This window comes from Brachyistius frenatus, unplaced genomic scaffold (assembly GCF_029030835.1).
Source record: "Brachyistius frenatus isolate BFR_SWC_R1_liver_20210118 unplaced genomic scaffold, ASM2903083v1 Contig_14, whole genome shotgun sequence".
In the NCBI taxonomy this organism is placed as follows: Eukaryota; Metazoa; Chordata; class Actinopteri; family Embiotocidae; genus Brachyistius; species Brachyistius frenatus.
The window spans coordinates 662,809-678,817 of record NW_027210613.1 but is presented as its reverse complement, the minus strand read 5'-3'; the positions used below and the strand labels follow the sequence as shown (position 1 = coordinate 678,817).

The 16,009-nt window shown below is 40.7% G+C and overlaps 1 protein-coding gene across 2 annotated transcripts in view; it reads right to left on the bottom strand.

The window, feature by feature from the left end:
• Nucleotides 1-14,175, bottom strand: part of znf516 (zinc finger protein 516) — a 48,588-nt gene extending 34,413 nt beyond the window's left edge. Inside the window, exon 1 of one of the 2 annotated variants that reach the window (XM_069693051.1) lies at nucleotides 14,095-14,175. The gene's annotated coding sequence lies outside the window, so the exon portion shown is untranslated. Of the gene's footprint in view, nucleotides 1-11,039; nucleotides 11,794-14,094 lie in introns of those variants that run through there. The other variant, XM_069693050.1, reaches the window with a different exon arrangement.
• Between the last annotated feature and the right edge of the window lie 1,834 nt (nucleotides 14,176-16,009).

Here is a 16,009-nt window from a genome sequence, read left to right as displayed (position 1 = left end):
GATGCCAAAAAACTGAAATATTTGCTGCAGATTCAGGTGTGTGATGCTAGTAGCAGCTAATATAACCTTGAACCACTAACCTCAAGCAGAGATGGAGGGACGGGCTACAGAGGTCTGGTAAACTCACTTCTTTGAAACCCCACACTCCCAGATTTTTTTCTAATTTTCAAATTTATAGTGTTTGGTCCCGGCCAAAGCTGACTCAAGTGGCATCACTTCCGGACCTTTATCAGACTTCACGCGGCTCCCTCTGGAGATACAAAAGGCATTATATAACTATTTTTCCCCACAAATTTCCCAAAACCTGTAAATCAGTGCACTCTCCCTTTAATATTATGTAATACAACCATCTTGTGGAACAGGAGGACACGAAGAGCTAAAATAATCTCGACAATCTGGGGGTATAACAAGGGTCTCGCTTGAGAGACGGTAATGTATATCACTCACAGTCATAACAACACTTGAGTATTTGTGCTATTCTTGTCTGTAGACTGTGGCCCTCCAGCCATATGAAATGGAGAATATAAATTTTAAAAAAGTAAAAAGAGAAGGTATTTCACATATTTTTCCTCTCCCCTTGTACCTTCCTTGCTGAAAAAAGCATCCCTGAGAATAGATGAAGGATGCACATGGCCTCCAACCTGCTTCTGCATCCAGATTGGATTCATCTTGCACGCATGCCTGGGAGTTGAACTGTATCTCTGATCCACATGGATTTCGGGTGAGCTCATTAGCCCCTGGGCGACCCTCTTCTCCCTCCTCCTCCTCACCTCTTTCCTCAGTGACCCTGAAGCCTACTTGACCCTGCTTGAGCACCTTCTGTTACTGCTTCCTAAATGTCTGTATATTCCCTTCACCATTAGGACAATATATAGAGTACGACTCTGTTAGTTGTATTCACAGAGGTTTCACACTAAGTATTTCCCCATATTTGTATTTTCTCCATTGGGCTTTGGTATAGTGAAGCTTTCCCAATAAAGAAAAATGATCACTTGTTTCTATTATTCATTCTTTTGACTCATTTTTAGACAGCCAACAGTTTCTGTAGGTAAAAGGAGAAGTCGAACTGCCCTCTATATTTCCATATGAGTGGATCTGCCCTACTATAGAGGGATTTCTTTCCTTTTCCAACAGCAAAAAGGGCATACGTCAATAACAGTGTTGCTCATTTAAAAAGCAATACAATCACATACTTTGGGAGCATGTATTTGTTATACTAGTTGTTGCATGTTTATGTTGTATTCCCATAACTAAGGAGATGCATCATGTTTTTCTCCTCTATAATGATCAGCGAACATTTTTTTAGACAGGCTAAAGTCCTCATTTTCATCCATATATACCCTCTCTCACAAACACACACACACACACACACACACACACACACACACACACACACACACACACACACACACACACACACACACACACACACACACACACAAAGCAGTGAAATACATCGCGGCAAGGTTAGGCTGACATCAGCGGCTAACGATCAGTTCCTCTGTGGGCTGAATGATTAGCTGCAGTAGCCCGGAGACATTTCCATCTTGTTTCCCTAAGTTAGTCAGACATGTAACATCACTGGCCTGCAGTTTGAACAAACTACATCCACTCTCTTCTATTCTCTCTGATTCTGTACCCCAAAAAAAGAGAGAAAAGACTTTTAGGGACTAATAGATGATGTAGTGAATATGGGGCACTTGAGATGCATGAAGTCGAAAGGAGAAGTAGAGAGCAGGCATTGAAGTTTGTTTTATTCGAAGTTGTTTTTAAATACTCAAATGGAGTAACAATGGTAGTTCCTCGAGTGAGATAAGGTAATACCGTGTGTGTGTGTGTGTGTGTGTGTGTGTGTGTGTGTGTGTGTGTGTGTGTGTGTGTGTGTGTGTGTGTGTGTGTGTGTGTGTGTGTGTGTGTGTGTGTGTGCGAGTGTGTGCGAGTGTGTGTGTGTAGGATTGGAGTAAGTGGCAGTTGCATATTTGCATCACATGAAACTAAAGTGACAATAAAAAAGTGGAAAATGTTTGCAAATACTTTTAAAGTGATAATCCATAATTTCTTTCTTTTTTTTTGTTTTGTTTGTTTTGCTTATAGTTTCCAACTTCTGCTCCCTAGTTCCCAGAATTCACTTATCAATCAGTTTATAACAGATAAAGTGATTAGTGACATTCCTTTCTTTGTCTGCACTGCTATGGTGGATATCACCTCTGCTAACTTCTAAAAAAAAAAAACTAAAACGTACTGCACAGCGCTGGATTTCCCAAGAAAAATAAAAATAATCTACACTTTTGTAGTTCAAGGCCTTTTTTAAAAAAAATTTGGAGTGTGTTGATTAACTGGGACAGAGTGCTGAAAAGGAGCCTCTCTGCTTAGGAAACAGTTCACCCAACCCCCACCCACCCTTAATGCCCTCTGGGCTGCTGTGAGTTTGGATTAAGTTAGGGTGCCATGTCCCCTCCCTACCGAGCCCTGCAAAACACACAGACACCTACATACTATGTTTGTGTGTCATCTTGGTCGATCAAATATGAAGAAGGCCATCTGGTCTAGACTAGATAGACGAAGTAGAAAGAATGCAGGAGCCAGAAAAGCTTGTTTTACAAACGATTAGGGAACTGCAAGATATCATGTATTGTGTAAAATATGTCAAAATATGCTTAAAGCCATTTAATATGACGTTTAATATCATGGGTCATTACTTTAATAGACACATCAAAACAGTGAGAAAAGTGCATTTTCCATCTAGGTTCAAACTGAGAGATTAATTTTCAAAAAAGTAAAGAATACATTTAATAGTAAAATATATTTATGTCACCAAATTGACAGTATTATTTCTTAAATTTCCATTTTTATTCTGTCTAATTAGACCCTGAGTGCATATGTGTGTTGTTTGCAGGATGTGTGTGAAGCAGTGGATCAATAATGGTAGTCTACTACAGTGACATCTGGGCTGGACAAAGAGTGCTGTTCCTTCCCGCGGCAGCTCTCCCCTTCTCTCTCTCAATCCCTGATCACAGCCACGTGGTTCGCTGGGCTGTTTCTCCCAGCTAAGCTTATTTCTCTTCTTTAATCCCGCAGCAATCACAGCAACAATGCCACGCGTCAGTTCATAGGCGCAGGCAGAAATCTATTAACTATGATCACTATGTCAGCTCAAACCTGATAAGCGCCGCTAATGAATCCAGCACATTCAGCTCAGCGCTGTGAACACGCTTGTGTTTTTTTTGTATTGCATTGGATCATCAATAATGTGTAAGACGGGAGAATCAGCGTGAGTGACGGTGATGGATAACGCAGCTTGTAATGTAGTAAACGGGCTTCCATTTGAGCTGAAGTGGGAGTCGCTTTTACTGCAAAACTCCAACACATCCTGCTCAATTCAACTGATGAAATCTATGCACTGGCAACATGCTCTAAAGCTGCTTGCATCACTGCAGGCTCGAGCCGCTGTCAGTGTCCTCAGCTAATACAGGGTGGCATTGATAAATGGGGTCGATATCGAACCGATTATCAGATTATCAGCCCCTGAGTGAGGCCCACCACTGATTTTAAGTGGTAGTTTCAGCCTTTCTACAGTTGGTGAAATTATTATTTATTAGTAGAGCCTGAACGATACATCAGCCAGCAAGTTTTATCAGCTGATATCGGCCTATTACAGATATCAGCATCGGCATAATATGGTAGCACATAAAAAAATTTTTTACAAAATTAAATGCAGAAAAGATGACTGTGGTAACCAGACATTTTTCTATTTGTGTTTTATAGTTATTTATAGTGATTAAATTCCCAGTGAAGTTTCAGTGCACTGATTGTGGACAATAAACTGTAAAATAATCTGCCTCCTTTACATATCTTTGTCACAAGTGTCAAAAGTGGTTGATAAGCACATCTGATGGATTACTGCAAACAATTTGTGTTCATATATACTGTATGCCCAGTATAAATATAAAGAATATTGGTTGATACATTGGTATCGGAATATTTTTGCTCCCTAATATCGGCATCTGCATTAATCCCAATAATCCAGAATCGTTCGGGCTCTATTTATTAGTACAACTATAAGTGGAAGTAGTGGTAGCTGTCGTGTCGTATGTCAATGCAATTTGTGATTGGGATTATTTGCAGAGTTGCTGCCTTCAAATGGACCTGGTGAGCTCGTGGTTACGACATGGGAAATCGCTCGGCCTTCAAGTGGTTAAATCGTGAGAACACTGTTGCTAGGCAACCGCAATGTGGACGGCGTCCAGAAGCCACAGAGGCTGACAATTTAGCAAGCTAGCAGCAAACGTAGATAGATAGATAGATAGATGGATAGATGGATAGATGGATAGATAGATAGATAGATAGATAGATAGATAGATAGATAGATAGATAGATAGATAGATAGATAGATAGATAGATAGATAGATAGATAGATACTTTATTAATCCCACAAGGGGAATTTTTTTTCGCTACAGCAGCATTATAGGTACAGGAAAGCAATAAAACAACAGTAAAATATAAAATGCACAGTATATACAATAAAATAGAATAAAATAAAATAGAATAATTAAATTAAATTAAAACTACCTAAACAATAGTGCAAATATTTAAACAAACAAGAAAACAGACAACCAACGGTGTTATTGTTGTGATGGATTTTGCCAGAGATGAGTTAACGTAGTGCACGAAATGCAAATGCAGAATGACAGAAGAGGCTGGATGAGGCTCATTTTCTTCAGACGTATTATCAAATTCATAGGTGTATTGTAACGTGACACTCTGCCACTTTTTTCTCCAAATAAGGAAATTAAATGTTTGCAGTTGTCTTGAGCCGCTCCCATTTGCTGTCATAAAGTTACCGCATGGCCCTGTGAATATAAACTTAATATAAACTTAACTCAACTTTCAAACTAAAAGCCCTCTACCATTTCAGAAGATAGAAACCCTTCATTCTTAGCGAAGCTTTTATTGTGAAACATCTGCAGGAACTGCAGGACTGAAATCTGACAATCACACTTTAGATGAGTAATCCAACAACTATTGAAAACAGCAGGATTATGTTGTGGATTTAATTCTAAAATGACTCACCATTCAACGAAAATTAACTTCCACGACATGCAAACTTTGAGATTTCAGAAAATTCAGAGGTCATCAGTCCCACAAGAGGGCGACTTTCATTTTGACTGTTCTTGTGAATCTAGTGAAGGAAACCCCATTTGAAGGCAAATGCCAACAGTTGCAAATACTTAAGACACGTGTCAGATAAAGATTTTATTTATTACACATTGGCACTCCAATTGTATTGGTCATACTGATATTTTAGTAAGGGTTACAAATAAAAAGATTTATTATTTGTAACTTTTTTATTGCATATGTGAGCAGTCAAATGAGGAAACTTCCAATACCAGGAAATAGATATTGTTAAACTATTGTCACTAACGACTACAAGCAACCGTAGTAAATGAGGAAATGTGCTCAGCACTGTGAATGTTTCCTTTATATGTGTCATAGATCAGTTATTGAATTGAAAAGCAGGTGTGCCCTTTGTTTTTTAATGACAGCATTCACTGTGGAATCATTTAATAAGCGCCGGCTTTATTATAATGTAGCTCCAATTTAAATTAATTTTCTCACAAACTGTTTGCATTAACCTCTCGGTGAATGTGTACAAATGAGAGTATTTAAAATGTGACTTTGGTGACACGTATTGAAAAAAACAACTAAAACATGGAGTTTAGCTACAGCTAATTAGTGTGGGTTGTTCCCACACCTACATTCAGCTGCTGTTACTTTGACAGGACCTGTGCTCCGTCTTGTTTTATCAGTGACCCCGAAAAAGACAGCTAACACTGAAACAAGTAGGGAGGAGGAATAAAGTAGGTATATACTGTATAAATCTTTAACTATTTTTATTTCTTCAGCCAGTTGTTGCCTGTAATAAATCTATCCAGAATGGTTTTCGGTGGGGAGTTTTTGAGTCCCAGTCTCATGCTGTTTCAGTGGGGCTTTCCACCACAGCAACATTGAATCCTTTTTATAATGGTAAAGTTTGAAGATAACAATTTCCTGGTAGATATCATGTTTGTGCAGGTTTAATGAAAAACAAGCAGCATTCTTCTCTCCCCACCCCTGTCACAATGGGCGAAGGCTAAAATGGCCCTGTGCCTAAATCCCCCCGGCCAGCACCTCCCCTACCCCCCCACCAACTCTAACCCCTAACCCCTCTCCTATCTTAATCCTCCGATTACCACATAATTTTCTTTGGGTCTAATTTAGACAGCTATCGGGCTTCCCGGTTTAGTACCTGGACAGCGCTACTTGGCTTGGCAGGGACTGTATTGATCCATATGGGTGGGGAGGGTGCAGGTGTGACCCAAATAAAGGGATTAGCTACCCACCTGTTACCCAAGTTTCAAGAAAAAATGGGCATGTAAGAAGTGAAGAGTGGATTTAAATATTCTCTGGAAATGTGTAGGATGATGGCAAATGTAAATTCCTTCTGATTATCCGAGGCAGTAAGCAATACGTTTCCCATGGAGAGCTCATTTATAATTTAATCCAGGAGCTTGGTGTTTCTAGGATAACACAGAGAGATTGCCCTTTCAGAGTGGAAACCCCCGCCATGTAGCAGGGAATCAATGCCACCACCACAGAATAGACACTAGACTTTGTATTAAAATGATGCGGCTGTCTGGACCACCAGCAAAGGAAGCTTCAATTCTTATTGGTTTTTCTTTTTTTGTTGTTTCGTAACAACTGAAGGAACAGCTGTTAAAATAGGTTTTTACACTTCTTGTTTGCTGCCTCTTGCCATGCTCCAACCTCAATATGCCACAGAAAGTTATCTAAACCTATGAAGGCAGATACATATTTGCTTTCATGTAGAAAGGATTGATACAATCTAAAGCACAACAGAGACGAGCTGAAAGAAAGAACGGGGAGAGTATGACTTCAGCCCAACTGACTGGGTAGGAAAACATATCTGTCTTTGGGGTTTTCTCATATAGATCAAAGACATACAGCATTAACACAAACAGTTGAGACAAAGATAAGGAATCAAAGCAGGGTAGTTATTTGAGTCAAAAAAGGACTGAATAGAATCAAATTACCACTTAAAGGTCCCTTATTGTATAAATTCATATTTCCATTTCTTTTTTGATTATAAAGCAGGTCTAGGTGTATATAAACTCTGTCAAAGTGTCAATAAAGAAATGCACACGGGTCTGTATTTAGGAACTGTGGCATTTGGTTGGGCCGTTTGGACTTCTATAAGTTTGTGATGTCACAAACTCACGCCTGTGTCATATGTCCGCTGTCAGCACAGCCGCGGAAAACATCGAGCAGTCATTGTATCATGAAATGAGCACGCTATAGGACCAGAGCTAACCTCTGGTCCTCTGGTCCTGGTTGGCCAGGGCGCGTGTCACTCAGAAAAGTGTCAGCCAATCAGGAGAGAGGGTCAGTGATATCAATACAACTTAAAGACACATAAACGAAACAGCCTGTTCTTTAGATCTAAAGATCCAGAGGGGAACTTTAAAGTGGACTTGTAAACTATACCGAGACGATATTTGGTAATTAAACTCAAAATATTGTCTTATGGATATCAATGCTGCTAATAAAACATCAGAAAAGTGTCAAATATGAGATCTTTACAGATGTATTTGTACAGTACAACCCAATTCTTAGTTAATTTTCCAAGTTTTGGATACCACCCACAGAGAACTCACTCCATGCTAATGCTTGTCAGTATGGCATGAAAATAAACAGCTTTTCATCTTTCCACAATTCTCTACTTGGGGATCTAGACACTTAAACCAAAGCCATTTTCCACAAGAGAAACAAACAAGGAGAGAGCCGGGGCACCTGGGGAGAAACACAGACCTGGTTGTAAAAAACGTCTTGTGCTACATCCAGAAGAAAGCAGATTTTGCAGACCAACGTCATAAGCCCTGTCTATTATTCAGAAATCTGCATTACGTGATGTTTTGAGAAAGAAAGGGGGCAGCAGAAACAATGTTGCCATATTATCACCCTTTAAGTTGATTTGGTTAACAGTTAGCAAACGATTGCCACATCCAGCAGATATTACGAAACATTCATTCATTCAGACTTGTGTTTCTGGACACCTTGCAAATATAAGTCCAACATTTATGATACTTTTAGCTCTGTTTCAATCTCCAACAACTAAAATGGACAACACTTGTTCATCTCGCCGCTTAATGCTCCAGAAAACCAAAACAACAGGCTAAAAGTCACTACATTTACACAGAGCCGAGGTGAAATGCAATGTTGGGTGATAATTCTCTTTGGGTTCATCAGTACAAGTAAACCATTCATTATTGTCATAAGATCTGTTGTTAATATATTTGTTTGGGATTATACCTTTAATATCTTCAGCTAGTGTGAAAACAATCCATCAGAACCAGCTATTTATGATTTTTTTTTATTTTCTTTTTAAAGAAGACAACAAAGGTTTGCCGCACCTCCAATACAGTGATATTACCTTGAAAAAAAACTGCAGTATGGCAGCTATTATAGTGTTGAGCCCCCTTGTCATTAGGTGAAGGTAAATGACTATGTCCATGGTGAAAAGGCACAAGGCAGTAATGAGTAATGAAAACAGCCGAGTTAGTGCTGCCATTCAGTAAAGGGCCTGCTGCTGTGGAATGTGAGGCGCCATTCATTCACATGGGTTAAAAATGCATTTCTGCCACCACAAAGCCCTGCCTTGTCCTCATTGTTTCTCGCCAGACCAATAAAACACTTCCACATACTGAAGGGACAAGACAAAAAAAAAAAAAAAAATGAAATTGCTAATTTTACTCCCACAGATACAGGAAAAAAAAATAGGGGGGTGAGGGTGAACTTTGCAAAAAAAAAAATAAGAAGTCAAATCTTTGGGAGCGATAGAGTCAAGGCAGAGTTGAAAGTTTGATCATGATAAATGCCGGGATGGAAAAGTAAGCACACAAGCTAGACAAACAGCCCTATTGACAAAAGCCAAATGTATGCAGCATTTATTCAGTGTATGAAAAGACGCAGAATGGAAAAAGGAAAAAAAAAAAAAAAGCTTCATGTGCGATCTCTCGAGGGATCTGTTTGAGGCATCTGTGAAAAAAGTCCCATTTTTGTTTGTCATTTCGAAGTTTGGACATGAATCACATTTGTATTAGTCAACTGACAGCGACAAGAAGTCACCTTTAAACATAGGTCATGCTCCTCTTTCACCTTTCTTTCCAATGCTGAACAAGTGACTTCACTGAATATGTACTCGTGTGGCAAAACTCACGAAGAACAATACTCCCAACACTGAAATCTTCAGGTGGAGTTACTCCGTTTTGTGGATTCCCTTCATTTTTAGCAGACATTTAAAAAACACGTTTGATCTAAAGTCTGGACAGAAAAGCAGTTATCTGCTGATTAAATGTGTTTACCTTCAAATCTATCCTTGGTACTGTTCACGAGTTGGAGAACAGGTGGCGCTCTTAAGGGCTATTTATTATCTAACAGTCAATTTGGGGAAGTTGGATCATTTATTGCGCTGCACTGCGGGGTGTTGGATTCACTGGTAGCTTTAACAGCAGAGTGAGAGTTGCAGGCTGAAGGAGAAATGTTTAACATAATGTTTGAAATCCGACATGAGGGAGACAATGTAATCCTGTCTGCAAAACAACGCTCTGCCTCTCTTACCCCCTCCCTCCCTCCCTCCCTCCGCTCTCTATTTCTTTCTCTTTCTGTAAGCATGTGTGTGTGACCTTACACTGAAGAAACTGCTGTATCTCTCGACTACCACAGAGGAAAACAGTGCACCACATAGAGTCAATCTCAAAGGAGCCGGGAGGGGGGTGGGGGGGGGGGGGTGAGGGGGGGGCGAGGGGGGGACCATCAAGTAGAGAAAAGTTGCAGCTGAGGATCTCACGCACACTGTCAATTTGTAACAGATAATTACTGAAACATTGAGGGACTGTAGACTGTACAACCTTTACATCACAATGTACTGCTGCACAGATGTAGAGAAGTTAAAAGACACTAAACTCATTCAATTACGATACACACATGAATATTATAACGTTTTGTGTGTATGTGTGCACATTCCACCAATAGCACCACCCCCCCAAAAACACACACACACACACACACACACACACACACACACACACACACACACACACACACACACACACACACACACACACACACACACACACACACACACACACACACACTATTTAGTGTACTACTGGAAGTCAAAATTCCATCCACACCAGATAAGACAACGCCTAGTTTTTACTTTGTTTATTTTTTTAACCCCGTCTCACATTATCATTAGTGCTTCTCTTTCTACAAACTAAATGAAGGTGAGCAGGTTTTGGCACACGTGCGCGTGCGTGCACTCTCCTCCCTCTCACTCTCCATGCTTTTACATAACGATCTTCTCTGATAACTATTCCAGCCTGGCCCTGAAGGAGGATCCCCATGACAATCCCATAATATTCCTATAATAGGTATCATTTATGTTTAATAGCTTTTATAGTGACCTTAGCATAATGGATTTTTTTTTTTTTTTTTTCTTTATCACCTATAGCTAGTCACTTCAAGGACTCCTGCAGCTGGTTAGAAGGCTGAGTTAATGGCGCCGTTATAGCCTCCTACTTTACAACATTATTATAATATTACTATTAAATTCCTTTAAGGAACTTCATTTTGCCTGCTATTAGAATAGCACCATTCCTGAGTGTATCACAAGATTAATGTGGCTCTTTTTTTTTTTCGCAAGGTTCCTCTCTGTTATCAGTCAAACATTCCTCAAAATGACCCTTATCTCCACTGAAGCACATGCACTTTTTGCTGCCCATTTCTAATCAGTCCTCTCTCTCTCTCTCTCTCTCTCTCTCTCTCTCTCTCTCTCTCTCTCTCTCACTCTTAAAGGAAATGACTGGGTTAAAAACTAAAGTATGTAATAGCCAAAGATTGCAGGAGCAGCAGCAGCGGCAGCCCCGACTGAACACACCCTCAAAATAACAAATAATAATTATATACAGGCACTTCCTTACCAGTTAAAACACCGCTGAGCTCAAACACTCGTAAAAAAATTTAAAAAAAAAAGACCGGTGCAGCTCCCCAGACGTAAAGAGTCCAGATCCAGCAGAGATCCAGAGGAGATCCTCTGGATCCTCCGGTGCTGTGACTGACAGCAGCGACTCGCGGAGCAACTTTGCTCAAAAATCGATTATTATTATTATTATTATTTCAGGCGAATTCCTGTCTCTTTCTGTTGTACAACAGTACAGGTTCCTCTCTCTCTCTCTCTCTCTCTCTCTCTCTCTCTCTCTCGCTCGCTCTCTCTCTCTCTCTCTCTCTCGCTCTCTCTCTCCCTTCAATGTTTCTGTGTCTCTCGCTCGTCTCTTGTCGTTTCACTGGTGCTGCCTTCAGGTGTTGTCCGAAATGTCGGCTTTCCAACATAGTAACATTTGTTAGGACTTCTAAATTCAGTAACGAGGTAAAACAAAAAAAATGGAGCAATCCGCGATATATTATTAATGTTTTTTTTCTTCCATAGAATATCTACTGGCTAATCCTATGTACCCCGAATTAGAGGTCCAACATGGGGGCTTTGTATAATGAGCTATTGGTTATAATATAAGGCTATTATAAGGAACTGTGTTTAATGGTGGTTCGATATGTTGTTAATAGATACGTCAATTAATTGGTGACATATTTTGATGATCAATAATTATTATTATCTAGTAAATAGTCTGAGCCAAATATATATAGAATGTTCAGGCAACATTTTAAGACACCAGTTTGTGGCTTTTATAAACTTAAAAGATGTTTTTGATTTATTGGAAAATTAATCAACAATAGAAAAACATATATTAACTTTCCATCTAAATAGATGTTAGACATGGCAATATTTATTTAGATTAGAAGAGAGTGTTGGTTGTTGTGGCAACAACAAAATTCTCACTTTTTTCGTATTGACATTGATTGAGACATGTGCCCACACAATTTCCCATTATTCCCTCACATAAAGGAAGTGCACTTCATAGAACACCTCTGATCACCGAACACCCCCACCATGTCACAGTGAGGTCCAACAACCCTTTCCAACCCTCAAATCACCCTCCACTATTTCTGATCACGTTCTCTAGTATGGGAATGGCGGAGCTTATGGGAGCACCTGAACGCACCGTGAATGGAAAGAAGCCCTGTGTGTGTGTGTGTGTGTGTGTGTGTGTGTGTGTGTGTGTGTGTGTGTGTGTGTGTGTGTGTGTGTGTGTGTGTGTGTGTGTGTGTGTGTGTGTGTGTGTGTGTGTGTGTGTGTGTGGGAAACACCGGGGACAATATCGAGGGCGGAAAAAAAAAAAAAAGGAGAAGCAGAAAAAGTTTGTCCCAGCGGTGTTGTCGCTGAACCTCAGTCCTGCACGCAGAGGACGCGCATTCCGCTCTGTTTTTGTGTCGTTTACATCTCCACAGCCTCCGATCAGGGAGCAGGGATCAGCTGGCGCGTTCATGTGTGTGTGTATTTAATTATAAAGTGTCCTGAGAAGAGGCGACACTGAACAGTTGTCCCCCAGCTCACCAGTAGGCTTATCCATACATGCGCAAATGGCTTTGTGCGCAAAAAAAAAAAAAAAAAGACGTGCGGGTGCCACAGTTTGATCACACTGAGATCGGGGATTTTAGACTTCTTACTTCTGCACAGACACATCCTCATTTTGGTACAGTCACCTGTCAGATAAAGGAGGTATAGGAGAAACCTGAAAACGTCATGAATTCGGATTGTCTAACACTGAGCCCCCCCCCCCGAAGTCGCAGCTCAGTCTCATTGTGTCCCTTTACCATAACAGCAGGCTCACATCCTGTAGGTGCATCATCGTTTAGGGAAAAAAAAGTTACAAGCAAAGACCCCCCCTCATCACACACACACACACACACACACACACACACACACACACACACACACACACACACACACACACACACACACACACACACACACGCGAAACACCCGATCGACCCCCTCCTCCTTTTACTCCTCCCTCGCCACATGTTTCCGCCCCCCAAAACACACACACACACACACACACACACACACACACACACACACACACACACACACACACACACACACACACACACAGCACGCAGATTGTGAGTTTTAGCAGGACGCAGAGATTGAAAGAAGAAGCACCGCGACACACCAGAGCTTCCAGCGGTTTCAGATCCTCATACTAATGACTTATAAGAAACGCCACCGCTCCGACTGCTGACACCTGCCTTGCTCAGTGGCAGTTGTGCCATGTCTATTATGTAGGACACGACTTCCTAATATGGATACCCTCCCACCCCCTTCCTCCTCTTTACCCCTCCCTAACGTCCACCTCCACCCTGTATGCCTGTCTCCGTGTGAATAAAACAATCTTTAAAAAAAAAAAAAACCGAGAAGAAGAAAAGAGACTGTTCTTCCACCTCTTGGATGTTTTCTGCACTGAGCTGCTCTTTTTAACACTACTTACAACTCTATAACTGCCATCTGTGTGTTTTGATGCTGCGATGATAGAGTGTTATACAAAAAAAAATTACTCAAGGAAGAGATGAGTGGTGAGCTGGTGGAAAGTTTGCTTCACCTCAGCGGTGTGGGTGAGGGATGTGTGCTGCTTTTATTCCAACGCTTCCTAATTGAGAAACTTAAGTTTAGGCTGCTTTTTGAAGGTTGACATGTGGGATGATTTACATCAATTATAACGAGTATAATCAAACTCGTGCAAGTCATTGAGTGTCTACAAAAGTGGAAATAATAAATAGATTTCTTCTAGTTATGTTGCCAAGAGATGATCACCGACAGCATGTCATACATGTTACATGTCTTTAAATCAACCACTACACCCCTGCCTGTATGTAACGTATTTATAAATCAAGATCAGACAATCGCCTTCCACCTACAGTCCATTCTAAACACACGGGCTAGTTCACCAGACTGTGTGTGTGTGTGTGTGTGTGTGTGTGTGTGTGTGTGTGTGTGTGTGTGTGTGTGTGTGTGTGTGTGTGTGTGTGTGTGTGTGTGTGTGTGTGTGTAAAAAAGAAGGAGACAGGAGATCTGCGTACCTGCTTTATCCAAAAGAGTAATCCAGGGTGACTTCAAGAAGCACAGACAATCCTAAAGGTGAAAGCATGCTCTTTGCAGTGTATGCTGAAGTGCATGATTGAGTAGGTCGAGTCCAAGCCGTCCCGAGGGTTGGTGGGTGGGGGGGTGGAGTGGTTGAAGCCGGGATTCCTTTCCGCGGTCACCTGCATGTCACGCATAGGTTTCGGTTCATTATTTAACATGTATACTCATAGCGTAAAGTGCAAACCACACCACTTCCTGCCCTCAAATGCAAACCCTCGGTGCCTGCCTGAGCGTTTTGACAATTTACTGACACCCCTTTTCCGCAGCCGAATGGTTTCTCCCGCATTAAATGGAACTATCTGCTATTGTCTCATCAGCGAAAAGTTGTTGATACTGCTCAGGACTCGGAAAAAAGTGCTTTTACCAACTTACCGACTAATTCATCCAAAAAAAAAAAAAAAAGCGAAGATTTTACATGACGCCGTGGAACAACAACGACACAAAATCACACAAAATCATAGCTGGTGATGTAATGTCACGTTTTGTCAGTGGAGTGTCATTATATTGACAGTTGGGAGTCATTGATCCACCCTGTTGCAAGAGCCAGGCAACTGTTTCTGAGGAAAATAATAGTTTTATATCCAAAATCAAACCTTATCTCATTATAATCCCAAAAAGTAAATGAATAATACATTTTACATAAAGTCTGAATGACTTGATTCTCTGGTTAAGCCTGCTTCCTCTTTTTTTCCCCGTTTACTGATGCATTAACACAATGTTCTGCCAACATGTTATCTCATTCTTTGCTGGCAAAGTAGGTATTTTTTGTGGAAAAACCCTGAACAAAATAAAAAATCATCAGTAACTACAGGCCTATATCTGTTTAAATGGCATAATATGACTTAGATTTGATGATTTAAAGGTGTCAAAAAATATTTCTTTCTATCATTTTAAAGACGATATGTTTTGCCACGTTAATATCTCTGGAATGCAGGACTGTCGTCTACTTTATTTTCAGTCAAGCAGGTTTTTCCAACACCGTTCCGCACAAACACATCAAAATGACAAACATAATAACACACAAACTATTAGAGGTCAATCTGTGCTACTCCTTATGAGTCCTCCTCATAATAACTATATCTGCCACAAAAATACCCTGCTGCGATTCGTAGCTCTAATATGACTTCACCTTTTCAAAAACCGAACTTAAAGATAATGAACTTGTTTGATTAATCAAGTTATTTTTTTTTGCCACACCCTTGACAATGTCAGAAAAAAAAGGTGTTAACAATTCCTCCCTTGCTGGACTGGAAAGTCAAGTAAAGCATGAAAAATGAATGTGGTGTGGCCAAGTATGGTTATTTAGTTCCAATAAATGTGATTTGATATCACATTTGTTTGTTGATCTTCCATAAGCACATATTACACTTCTCACCACCACGGTGTAAACAGGCGCACAGACCGTGATGCTACACAGATCTGGTAACGCTGCGGATGAAATGTGCTCCAGTTCATTGTACGCCGAAGTCATGTGTAATAACTGTCACTCCACTGTGTTGTTGTGGGTGTTTTGCAGAGGTCAGGCTTGTTTGCTCAGCACGCGTGCAGTGAGAAGGAGCCATGTTGCTGACTGCTGATGTACCAGTGACTTTAAGACACACAGACATCTGATCAGCGACGAGCCCTCGAGCAGGTAACGGCAGGCACAACTCGTTGTATACGCAACCCCCGGAGCTCCACAGGGCACACACATGCACATTGACCGACATATATCACAGACACTGATATGCATCGCTGCTTCCTTAAAAATGAACTGTGAACATTAATATCACATGCATGCGCACATGCGGAGGAACACACACACATCCAGGCTGTGGAGTAAGTCATTATATCCTTGATGAAATGTGATCT